This window comes from Coenobita brevimanus, chromosome 88 (assembly GCF_032717465.1).
Source record: "Coenobita brevimanus isolate Jiangsu-jjx chromosome 88, ASM3271746v2, whole genome shotgun sequence".
Classification (NCBI taxonomy): Eukaryota; Metazoa; Arthropoda; class Malacostraca; order Decapoda; family Coenobitidae; genus Coenobita; species Coenobita brevimanus.
Window position 1 is genome coordinate 24,107,551 of NC_137041.1, and position 13,593 is coordinate 24,121,143.

A 13,593-nucleotide genomic window follows, 5' to 3' on the forward strand; every position below is an offset into this window, starting at 1 on the left:
CAGCTACAGACTTCATATCACCACCCAGGTGATGAAGTATGACAACAGCAGGTGGTCAGGGGAGAGAATAACAGAACAGCACAGACACTGGTACCTGAAGATCCTTCAAGACCACAGCCCCATAATCAGTATATGGGTGAGGGACAATGACAGCAGTCACCTAAGAATCGAACAGGAAGAAGTAACGTGCTGGACAACCTAGGAGTAGCCCACTTAATTGGGAAGAAGTGGAGCGGTCGTACGGGACCAGGGAAAGCGGTCCTAATACAGCAATTCAAGTGACCGGACTGTCGTCGCACATGCCACTCCCTGGACCAGTGTCTGCTGCTGTTGGTTGCATCCAGGGGCGCTTCCACTCAGCTCAAAACTGCCCGGAAAGGATAGCTGACCAGATGGAGCTGGAGCTTATCCAAAACGTCAAGATTAGCTAGGACGCAGTCAGCGTTGTATGTAGTGGAAACGGGAAGGTTCCCACTTCTGGGTATCAGGGGTGGGCACTCCCGGCGTTTCACACCTAATACCGGGATCACACCTAACATATCGTGCAGAACTACATTCTGATTCCATTCACTTTACCATCTATATCAATGCCAGGCCACATAAGTATTATACGACTTTGCCATAATATTAATGAATTGTGGATAGTGTAATCTAATGTAAGGGGTTTCCACACAAATGTTGAGGAACTTGCACAACGATTCAATCTTGAGAACAAGGCCGACTTAGCGTTTGTGTGTGAATTCTTCTTGGATGACAGGGTCGGATACCTATGTCCAAGTTAAAGAATATTTCCCGAGCCTTAGCAAGGGCAAAATAACTCAAGGAGAGGGAGTTGCCTTATGTTAAAGGGAAAGTCTCAATATCCACGTAATAGATTTCCATATTCCTAATGACCTGCAAATATTGCTACTGAAATTATTTGTTAATTAAGGTGGGGGAACACTGTTTTATCGGTTACCACCCTTACTCACAGGGAACAAGGCTGCTTGATTTTCTGGTAGCCAACTTGGATCAACTGCTTACTCCCAATCAGTGTAATAATGTAATCATTTGAGACTAAAACCGGCACACAGTTCAGGTATCCTTCAACTCCTTATTGGCAGTGTTTGACCTAGAAAATTATTTCACGTTCCCTACATACCGGTACTTTTCTGGGTCATCACTTGATCACGTGGTAACAGACCTTCCCTCACACATGGTAAGCTGTTCACCACTGAGGCTCATAGGCAGTTCTGATCACATGGCAGTATTAACAAAGATCATCTTTAAAAGGCCCTTGGAAAGGAGTCATGCACGTAAACCCTGGAGGAGGAAAGTATTCAACTGGGAGGGTTTCCGATTAGTTTTCCTGCAGAAAGACTGGAAAGGATTTCTACTGGAGACATTGAATGGCAGGTCGAGCAGTGTATGAGGTGCATCTGGAAATACAGAGTCGAAGAATGACCTACCTACTGACCAACCTTGCTTTGGGCCCCAGTGCCATGCTGCCTCTGATGACAAGTACAGGGCTTTGTTGAGATGTAAGCTCCATTTGATGCAGCACAATGGGCATCAGCACAGAAAATCAGCTCCCTACATGAGATTTATGCAGACCTCGGCTAGAAAACAGTAGGTGGAAAACATTAAACAAAAGCTTAGAGGAAGAGACATTGGTACCAAATGGTGGTGTAACCTGGAAATGGAAGAACAAGGAGAGTCTCCAAAGGGAGTACAAAGGAGAGCAAACAGCAACAAACCTGTTGGTCCTCTCGTGGCTGTTTGTTTGGTATATTGTAGGCTATAATTAACAAAACAATTGTATCAATTAAAGACAAGGATAGAAAAACAGGAAGGCTCTTCCCCACCCACCAAACCCTTCAGCCGGAACCGACAGGAAATAGTGCATAGGACTATTATGCAGCATGGAATAGCTGTCATGAAAATTTTATAGGAGAGAGGGAAAAGTCTTATCTTTCTGAAAAGGAAAATAATATTGTCAACAATATTTATCGATGTTGTTCTGCACTTATATTCTCTGGGATCTGAAAAGAGAAAGTGAGAAAAAATGTTAAATATACTACAGAACTGTATTATTCTGGAGCAAATATACTTAGCTGGGGGTTAGAGGGTCAGAAGACAGATACTTAACCGAGTGATTTTTAAAAGTCAGTACTGTATCACTCAGTTTACTACACTGGAGGTCAGTTTGTTTCTTATACTTACAACTCTAATACAGAAGTACTTAGCTTAATGGGAATGAAATCGTTTGACAATAATTATGTGCCCATTACCTCCAGTAGAAAGTATGCGATCTACTGTGTAATATTTCTCAGTAGCCATGTTATCGTGTCCCTTGAATATTTTGAATAATTGAATTAAATCATTTCGTAACCTGTAGTTAGGTTAAGTAAAGATATTCAGGGCTTCTAAATGTTCCTGATATGGTTTATTTTTTCCGATCTAGATTTCATCTTTGTCACCCTTCCTTGCACTCTCAAGGTTCTCCTTATCATTTTTGTAATAAGGTGATCAGAACTGCACACAGTACTCCAAGTGTGGGCGTAGTAGAGAATTATAGAAGGATGATATTATTTTCTGATTTTTATTCAAATGCTATACCAATGAATCCTATTCATTGTCGGCATTCTTTACAGCTCCTGTACACTGTTTAGTTTAAGACAATATTTTACTGTAATTCTGAAGTCGTTTTAATGATCGATATTATCAACTTAAATATTGTCCGTCGTGTAACAGGCTTTTCACTTCTGTTTTCAAGGTTTAACTCTTTGCATTTCCTAATATTAAAATCCATCTGCCATGTTTCGGCCCAGTTAAACAGAAGATCGAGGACACTTTGAATTGCCTGCCTCTGTAAAGATGTGTCTGCTCTGATTCTAACTTTAGTATGTTACATAGCCTATGATTTCATCATCCTTTGTATAATTCTAATGTACAGTATGCTGCATGTTTGATCACGATTCGCCACGTGGCTTCCATAGTGACCAGGCTTGCGTGTTCTACCTCACTCCCCCCTTCTCCCCCTTATAGTAGAGTAAGTCGTTCTTTCTGTTGTGTAGAGCAGGAGTGTCAACTCTTTGGCCCCTATGGCTTCATTTGCGCGTCCTTCTTACAAGTTGAATCAAGCTCTGCCGGCCCCCTATATAATGAGCTCAGTCTCTGCATTATTGCCACTTACATCTACTCCTCATTTTGTTCACATCTCTGTCCTCCCCTGTATAGTGTATTATCTTTGTGAGTGCTCAGGAAGTCTCCAACCATCTAGCTGCTGTATAATTTGAGTATAAGTGTTATTACATTTTTTCTTGTACTGTGTAGCATGGGGCGTTGGTTCTTGGACCTGGTGAGGTTTTTGTGATTCATGTAGAGTTTTTGATGTCAGCCATTATTAATAATATTTTGTATCTGTAATAATATATCTTGCATTAACTGAGCACTATCCGGTTTTCTCATTTTATCAGGGCTGACTTAGATAAATTTACTCTTGCTAATTTCGTGTTAATAGAGGCTATTGCAATTAACCATATATTTAACCTGTTTTTTGCCATTACATTATCCTTATGAGCCCTGAATGTTTAGTTATTAGTTTGAGCATTAAACTTTAACTTGTAATTTTACCTAACTCTTTTGTTTTGAACCTGGAACTTTGCGGGACAGTAGTGATTTTAGTATTCTCACTTGAAGTGTTCATTATCTCTCTCTGTTCCGTAACAAGTATCATTAGCAAATTTGGATATTTTACATAATAAGCTATTATCTATATCATTTTTATATATTAAAAATAGAATAGGGCCCAATACTGAGCCCTGAGTCACTCCACTTGTAACATTTTACCTGTCTGATGCTCTACCTGTTTATTACGACTCTCTGTTTATATCCTGTAAGCCAATTATCGATCCACCTGAGCTCACTGCCTCTGAACCCAAGTGCTTTTAATTTCCGAAATAGCCTTTTATGGGAAACTTTATCAAACGGATTTTGAAAATCGAGATAGTTAATATTAACGAAACTGTTCTTACTGTAAATAATGACTATATCATTGAAGAAATCCAGGAGATAGGTATTGCAAGAGAGATTTTTCCAAAATCCACATGTTGTGAATCTTTGATGAGATATGTTTCTGTGTGCTTAACAAACTTGTCTCAGATAATGGTTTCCAACAGCTTGATCAATACTGATGTTAAGCTTACTGGTCAATATTTTTCGGTTGCAATTTGTTGCCTCTTCTAAATACTGGAGATGACTTGCTACTTTCCACCCATTGGGCACCTTACTATTTATCAGAGATTTTTTTGACGAGCTCAACTAATGGCTTAGATATTTCATTCACTGCTTCTTTTGAAATGAGCGGATATATTTTATTTGACTCTGGTGTTTCATTCACATTAAGTTTTCTGATAGCAAGTCGAACATCATCCTCACCAACAGTAATATCGCTAATTATGTTACCCACTTCTAAGAGAACAAGAAAAGCAGGAGGAATGGAGTCTCTATTTTCAGCTGTAAATGCAGATGCAAAGAAAGTGTTCAGAAATTTAGCTATCACCATTATCTGTGACTAGTGGGCCAATAGCTGGTGCTACTACCTTCTTGTTTCCGACACAGAGTACCATCCCTCCTTTCTAATGGAGGGTTGAGAGTATGACCCAAAGGACCGTAGATAAAGCTGACCTATAGGCAGAGCATTTCTCTCACATGATGACTGCTCCTCATCCTTCCAGAACTGCACCATCTTTGCCACTGCTGACCAAAGACAAATTGATGATAATTACCCAAAATGAGGTTGATGCTTCTAATGCCCTCAACAGCTTATAGTTGGCAAAACCTGTGGGTCCAGACTACATAGTTCCCCGGCCTCTTCGAGAATGCACCAGAAAACTGACACGTTCCATTGCAATGTTATTCAACAAGTGCCATTAAGCAAACACGTGGCCTCAGAATTGGAAAGTGAGCCACATAGTTCCAGTCCACAAAAATGACAGCAGATCCGATGCATTGTCAGTGCTGGGCAAGGATGTGGAGAGTATCATTGCTATGCAGCTCACAGCTCATCTTGATAAGCACCATCTCTTGTGTGCCAGGCGGTTTGGATTCAGAAAAGGACACTCAATTTCTGATCTACATCTTTTACTGACCAATATCTGGACCTCAGCACTAGTCCAGGGTAGAGCCACATCAGTCGTGGCTCTTGGCATAGAGGGAGCATTTGATCGGGTGTGGCACACTGTCCTCGTAAAGAAGTTATGGGCAATATGGGTAGCTGGAAATCTGCTGGAGCTGTTGCGCAATTATCTGGAAAATCGGCAATTTAGAGTAATACAGAATGGCCACTAGTATTTGATGTAGCATAATGGATTAGGTATGCCTGAAGGTAATGTTCTGGGGCCTCTGCTTTGGAATAATTACGTTAATGACTTACTGAATCATGTTCCCAGAGCCAGGGCTCTTGGTAATGGTATCATAGTACTGGACAGCTTTGGCCTAGAGGAGAAGATATCCACTGTGACCAGGACGATGCAACACTTTTAAGAGTCGCAGCCTAGAGGCACAAGTGGCAAGTCATACCTGCATCACAGAAAACGAAGTTGCTGGTGATACCCAGATCTCAATTAGACATCCAGTAATCCTTCTATGAAAATGTGCTGGCACCACAAGCTGAGACTGAGGCTCTGGGCGTCACTTATAATGGCAAGTTGACTTTCAAGTCCCACACTGAGAAACTTGCTAGAGCAGCATCTCGAAAGCTCGACATGCTGCGAAGGATATCCTGGCTCCTACATAACAGTGGAAGGGAAGTATTGTATTAGGTCCAAATCCACTCCACACTAGAATATTCTTGTCTTGATTGGGGTGGAGTGGGCAGGAGGTATCTCACACTTTTCAACAAAATCCAGGAAGGGGCAGTAAGGATATTTAAGGATGGACAGAGTAATTACCAAGCAAGCCTTCAGAGACTTCAGCACAGGAGAGATGTTGCAGGCCTCACCACACTGAACATATTACAGGAGTAGTGCGTGACGCACATACAGGAGCTGCAGCAGACAGTCCGCCAGGCTTAGGTCAAACCTAGAAAATTAGGCAGCCCCAGCAACACTGGACCAGCTCCAATGGCGCACGTCACACCGTCAAAGGCAGTTCGTATTTACCAACGTGAAGTGTAGGAACAAACTTCCGGTTCCCAACAGTGTAGAAGGGAATTGAATTTACAAAGATTTAAATCCTTTGTAAATAAATGGCTGGGAGCGCTGAGCAGTCTTGCAGGTTAGGTTAACATTATATTGACAGGACTATTCCAACTAAAATCTCGCCAGGTATTTAGATGAGTAGTCATATATTTTTATAATTATTAACATTAGAATAAATGGTTATTCAAAGCTAGAGAATAGTTAGGCTTTGAGATAAATGATATAAACAATGTGACTTTTAGCCTGTAAAATGGTATAGGATATTATATCTTAATATATTGTACATTAGAGAGAGAGAGAGAGAGAGAGAGAGAGAGAGAGAGAGAGAATGTCAATCTATACGACAGAATTTATATTCCCTTATTTGGCTTGTGGCAGGAGATGGTCTCCATGGCTGCAAGCAAGAGCATCGTGGTGCAGATGGTCCTCTGGTGTCTTTCTGATCTGGTGAAACACAGTAACCAGCCTGGCTACAACAGCTTAATTGTACTGTAACCACTCAAGGTAAGGCAAGAGAAGCCTTCTATACTGTGGTGACTGGAAGACATGATCACTGGTTACCACAATGAATTTAATAAATAAAGAAAGCAAGTTTAGCTACCTCCATCTATCTGCTCTCACATAGCCTGGTTCTATTTGAGGGTTGTTACTTGACTTGCAGATTTTTTCCAGTAGTTGGCTAATTTTTGCTAATTTTAGCCTCCTTTGATGACCTCAACGTTGTGACCGTTGCTGACTGCTTCACTGGATGTGAAAGAAACTTGAATATTAATAGGCAATGCTATGTCCCATACGGATGCTTACGGTCTACCTTTACATTGATTTTTCGTCTACAGCATCGAGTCTTGCAGTGCCGTATAGGGGTTTCATGGTGGGGAACGGTAGGAAAGGGAGGTATTCTTTACGGATATAAGTTCATGAGAGATGTTTTTTTTCTACTTTACGATAAAACTACATCGAATACAACAATTCGACAGTCTAATCAGTTTGTTACGGTAGTGTTTGATCATGATATTCATTTTGCTCACTTTGCTAGAGTATGCCAAGGTTAGCAGGCTGAAAGCTGTCCCCTTTCACATCATCCTTCAATCAATGGCGATTGGACACATCAATGTGCACTATGTAAAAAATTTTATGAATATTTCATAGAAAGGAGTTAGAGAGATAAAGAGAAAAAAAAAAGGGGGGGTATAATATCATCAACAATAATCCAATAACCCTGCACGTATGAGAGTTATAGTCATAAAGACACTCCCTCAAAATCCCTGCCGTTTACGGTAATGTTTTTGACTAAATCAGAGTGATGTAATAACTGATGTCACGGGAGGTTATTTCTGCCTTGGCTAATGAGTGGAACTGACTGTATTCAATATCTGATCTCACCCCTTCACTGATACAGGGAAAAATATAGATGAGGTTCATATTTCAATATGTAATAAATTATCTGCGAAGATGAGCTGTAATTGGATATGTCAGGATGTTACAGTTATCACTGCTGCTGGTTAAAGTTTATGTTCTTGCTGTTGTTGTTAGAGCCACATCTGCGTCACATTAACACCTTAAGGACCATCTGGAGGCCAGACACCATCAGTGAGTAAACCTGACGCCTCATACGCCTCAGAGGTTTGCAGCAGGACTTACCTAAGCTGTCGATCGATCTGTTGAGGTTATTCACATTACACACACCTGCCTTGTAGCCTTTCACGCAACATTCAGAGACTGCGGAACTCAGTCTTAGCTAAGTGTAATTGTCTGGTGTCAGCTAGCATAAAATAGCAGTGTTGTCCCGAATATGAGACGGATAATGGTGACAATATTAACACTATCGGGTTTCACCTACTCACTTTCAGCTGTACGCTACAGTCTGGCATTATATGGAATAAATTGGCGAAGTTTTCCGACCAAGAAAGCGTGAAAGGGCCTAGATATCTAAAGCCTCCAGCTATGGATATTCATTTGTTCCTTTGTTTTATATAATGAATTTTATGCAGTCATACAGGGTACAGGCACATTTTTGTGAATAATCTTTGTCTAATAAGCATTAAGAGGCACATATAATTTGTGAATTATTTGGCCTGCGAAACGAACCCGAGTTTTTGAAAGCTTCCTTGATGAGTGAATGGATAGTGGGGTTTATGTAAATATCCGTTATGTTCTAGAATTATGGGTTCCATCTCCAATTTTTGGATCCCTACCACACCACATATTAATTTTACGCAGTTAACTACGATGACGATGAGGCATATTATTTCTGTCATTTTCATCATAACTATGTACGACCTCGGTAACTTAGGATGCCATGTTGTCAGCAACAAGTGATAATTTTGTGCGACCGTAGACCGCAGACACACAGCTGTCGACGAAACTGGATGCATCTGTTACTACGACAGAGAAATAAATCATTAAAATGGACTGTCATGCATGATCTCGCATGTGATGATACAGGCTTATCATTTTCCCAACTGCGAACTACTGGATTGTTTACAACTTGATACGAAAGTCTGCATCTAAATCTGAGCCCCTGTTACGTAAATTGGGCCACAGATCTGTAGACAGGACACTGACAAACGATAGACAGTATCAGCTGCTCACCACCTGTAAGTAATGCGACAATATCTAGGAACAGGGGATACCCACAGCACCCTAGGGTGTACGCTCATGCTACCAAAGCAGTGTATAAGTGAGATGTTTCCCGAGGTATCATATGTGCTCGTCAGGGAACTAGGTGAGCATGTAATGATAAGTCCACGTATAGCAAATATTACCTTATAAACCACAGAAGTGTTGGGTGCCTCTTTCAATATGTCTTACCCATATTAAGACTATGTACGTGGTTATGGAGCTCCAAACCTAGACCTTTCGGCTAATGTTGGCCAATAAATATTGCAGCTTTCCGGTACTCATTATTCATGAAGTTATCTGGCTTACGCTGAGAGTACGCTTTTTAGATACACTGAAGGTCTCCAAGAAAAGGAGTGTCCTCATGTTTACTGTCATATGGATATAGTTACAAGGTCGGTACAACCTGACGCCAATGGGGTGGGTGGATGGGTTTTGATACAATACGCTCAGGATGGTAAGTGTGAGGTGTATTGTATTTACCTTTGTTCTGCAATGTGCTGAATATCATTTGCTGAATCACTGACCGTACATTCTGTGTTTTCAGGGATATAATTTTCCGTCAAATAAAATCACCAAATGCATGGTGCTCTTCCATCACATTACATCGTTTATGTAGGTTTGTCGTTACGCCATACTCCTCTCATCACAATGGCGTCATGCCTGCTTTTGGCCCTTTGTCGTCCAAATTAAACATCTACGAAAGGAGCACAAGACTCGTCAGCGTTTGACCATAGGTGTTCCAAATCACTGCATATACCCTCACCTGTTTCCATACCCTCCACGGACGAGATGTCATCATGCAATGTAGACGGGCAGTGAGACACATCCTGGAAAGAAATGATGAACACATCATCCGCGGAATATCATGAAAGTGGTGTTATTACAGTTTAGTATGCGGATGGTATGTAGCTGGTGATATACGTAATCATTATATCTAAAACAGGTGTATCTATCAGTAACAATTTATACTGTTACAACTGCCGGCGACCAAGGATGGGTGGATCGATATTGCAATTATTATCCAACACATGTGGAATATCCTTCATTGCCTGGAAGCATTGGATGGTAAACACATCGCCCTACAGGCACTGGCACAACCGACAGTTATTGTTTCAATTACAAGGGACATTATTATTGTACTGTTTGCTGTCGTGGATGCTATGTATAATTTCATGTATGTGAATGTTGTATGTCAGGATCGTTTATCAGACAGAGATGTATTCCCAAATACCAAATTTAGGTAGGCGCTTGAGAACTTTACACTGGACCTCCCACACATAAAGGCAACTTCTTCTGGGTGGTGATGAGTTTGCTTGTCTGTAAATAGAATAAGGAGTCTAGAAAGAAATTTCAATTACCGTTTATGCGGAGCGAGAAGGACAGTAGAGAATGCGATCAGCATTATGTCCTCAGTGTTCAGAGTGCAACAAAAATCTATGCTTGTTAAATCAGACACAGAAAAACAAGTGGCACTGACAAGCGTTCACTTTCATAATTAACAGCGGTACATTAATTTTGATGCAGAGGATGTAGATCATGACGTAGGCATTTCAGCCTCATGGAGAACACATGTTCTAGATGCTTTGTATATGCTGCCACTTGACACCTCAGCTGCCATTGCTACAGTCAGGGCTGAGAAAAGGGTTACAGAGTTTTGCAGACTACTTTATCAGCAGTGTCGGTCATGTGCCCTGGCAGGACCTGCAAGGCTAGGTCTGTATCACAGTACTTTATATCCCTAAACTATTCCCTTTGGGAAACGGTGTTCGTGTTCTTGTTCCTTTGTTTTGTTTGTGATTTTTCTTTGTGATGTCCGGTACCTATTTGATGACTTACACCAACGTATGGCTGACTAGCAATGATAGTAAATTGTTTATTCCTGTGCTGGGGGTAGTTTATGGCAAAGGCACTTTAACTTTAGCTTCAGCTAAACCATCAAGTTACACTGGGTTAAGGAATTTTTGGATGTGTACACATAAAACAGTCTTCTCAGCGTTCTCTTCTTTAGCTTGCAATTATGGCGAAAGGAAGCTGTCAGCGCCAGTCGGCGCATTCAAGTAGCGTTTGATTCATGAAAACTCAGCAGCAAACATCTGCTCACTTACTCTTCATATTACACTTGAATGATGTGGGCATTTATTGCTGGATTTACTGTATGCAATAGTTTTGCATTATGTGAAACAGTAATCTACATGATTGTATATATATATATATATATATATATATATATATATATATATATATATATATAGATATATATATATATATATATATATATATATATATATATATATTGTTACATAGCCTATGATTTCATCATCCTTTGTGTAATTTTTAACGCACAGTGTGCTGCATGTTTGATCACGAGCGTGTTCTGCCTCAGTCCCCCCCTTCTACCGTTATAGTAGAGTAAGTCGTTCTCTCTGTTGTCCAGAGCGGGATTGTCAACTCTATGTCCCCATGGCTTCATTTGCGCGTCCTTATTACAAGTTGTATCAAGCTCTCCTGGCTCCTATATAATGAGCTCAGTCTCTGCATCATTGCCACTTAGATCTGCTCCTCATTTTGTTCACATCTCTGTCCTCCCCTGTACAGATATTATTATTGTGAGTGCTCAAGAAATCTCCAAACATCTAGCAGCTGTGTGTAATTTGAGCATAACTGTTGTTGCATTTTTTCTTGTACTGTATAGCATAAGTTTAATTTGTAGGCCTAGTGAAGTTTTTGTAATTCATGTAGGGTTCTTTATGTCAGTCATTTTTGATAATAGTTTGTATCTGTAATTATTTATCTGACATTCACTGAGTATTATCTGGTATCTCATTTTATCAGGGCTGACTTAGATAAATTTACTCTTGCTAATTTCGTGTTAATAGAGGCTATTGCAGTTAACCATATATTTAACCTGTTTTTGCCATTACATTATCCTTATGAGTCCTGAATGTTTTATTGTTAGTTTGAGCATTAAACTTTGACTTGTAATTTTACCTAACTCTTTGTTTTGAACCTGGAACTTTACGGGACAGTAGTGATTTTTAGTATTCTCACTTAAAGTGTACATTATCTTTCTCTGTTCCGTAACATAAATTTGGCGACCTCATATCAGGATATTCAGGATATTATCATAAGGATATTGTTTGATATTTTGTGACTGTGATATATTCATGATGGCTACTATTTCTACACTTGATGAAGCCAAAGATTTTTTGTCAAATGTGCAAACAGTGTGTGATATAGAAAACAGAACAAAGAATGAACTTAAGATTGTTGCTCAACAATTGGGATTTGTTGTTCGCTCTCATCAGTCTAAAGATCAAATTGTTGCCATGATTAATGAAAGCTTGTTTAATGTAACTCCTCCAAATGAGCAAACGCAAATTGAATTAGCTAAGTTACAGCTAGCCCTGCAACAGGCCCGTGCTAAGGAGGCTGAGTTTCACGCACAAGTTGAACTTGCTAGGATTCAGGCAGACCATGAGTATCGCATGAAACAAGGTGGAACTGGATCATCTAGCTCTGATGATTTTGATGTGGCTAAAAATGTTAAACTTGTCCCTCCTTTTAATGAATCTGATTTAACAAAGTATTTTCAGTTGTTTGAGAGGGTAGCTACAGGTTTTAATTGGCCTAAGGAGTATTGGCCAGTACTCCTTCAAACTGTTCTCACCGGTAAAGCTCAAGTAACTTATGCATCTTTGCCTCAGGATCAGTCTGATAATTATGATGTAGTTAAGAGCTTGATTCTTAAGGCCTATGAGCTTGTTCCTGAAGCTTATAGAGTAAAATTTAGGACAACTTACAAGCAAGATAAGCAATCCCATGTTGAGTATGCAAGAATCAAAGAAGATTTGTTAGAGCAGTGGTTAAATTCTAAGAATGTGGATTCTGATTTTGGTAAATTTAAGCAGATGATTTTGCTGGAGGATTTCAAAAGGTGTATTAGTAAAGATGTAAGCCTATATCTTGATGAGAAAAGAATAGATAATTTGTCTGATGCTGCAGTTTTAGCTGATGAGTATGTTCTCACTCACATGAGATATTCTAGAGAAAAAGGGAAAGCTGAGAGTAAGTATGTTGCCTCTACTCAGAGTACAGGTAACAGGAAAGAGAATAAAGATGATGTTTCTCAGGAAGTAAATACCAGCTCCACCTCTAGATTTCAGAAAAGTAAATGTACTTATTGTAGTAAGCTTGGTCATACTACGGAGAGATGTTTCAGGAGACAGCGTGATGTGAACAAAAAGGAGTCTTTAAATATTCAGTCAATTGGTCTAGTGTCCACTCTTGAGAGTTCCCAGAATTCTTTAACTGAGTTAACTGAACCTGCTTTGAGGGGTAACTTAAATTCTTATGCTGGAGCTCCTCTTTTGAGCAGTAACGTGGGTGACACTCTCAAGAGTTCATGTGCTAATTTCCTGTCTGATGGTTTTGTCAGTCCTCTGGACAGTAATGACAGGAAATCAGTTCAAATATATCGTGATACAGGTGCTTGCCAATCCCTTATGCTGACCAGTGTTCTAGGCTCTAATGTTAATTCCTCTGATGAAACTGTAATCTTACAAGGTGTAGGGAATAATTACTTCTCTGTTCCTCTGTGCAGAGTGAATTTAGAGTCTGGTTTTGTTAATGGTTCTGTTATGGTTGGGTTGGTTGAGACACTCCCAATGTCAGGTGTAACTTTCTTACTTGGAAATGATATTGGTGGAAGTCAAGTGTGTCCAGCTCCTCAGTTGTCTAGTGAGCCAGTGGCTGCGTCCCAGGATTGTGATGTCCCTGATGTGTTCCCTGC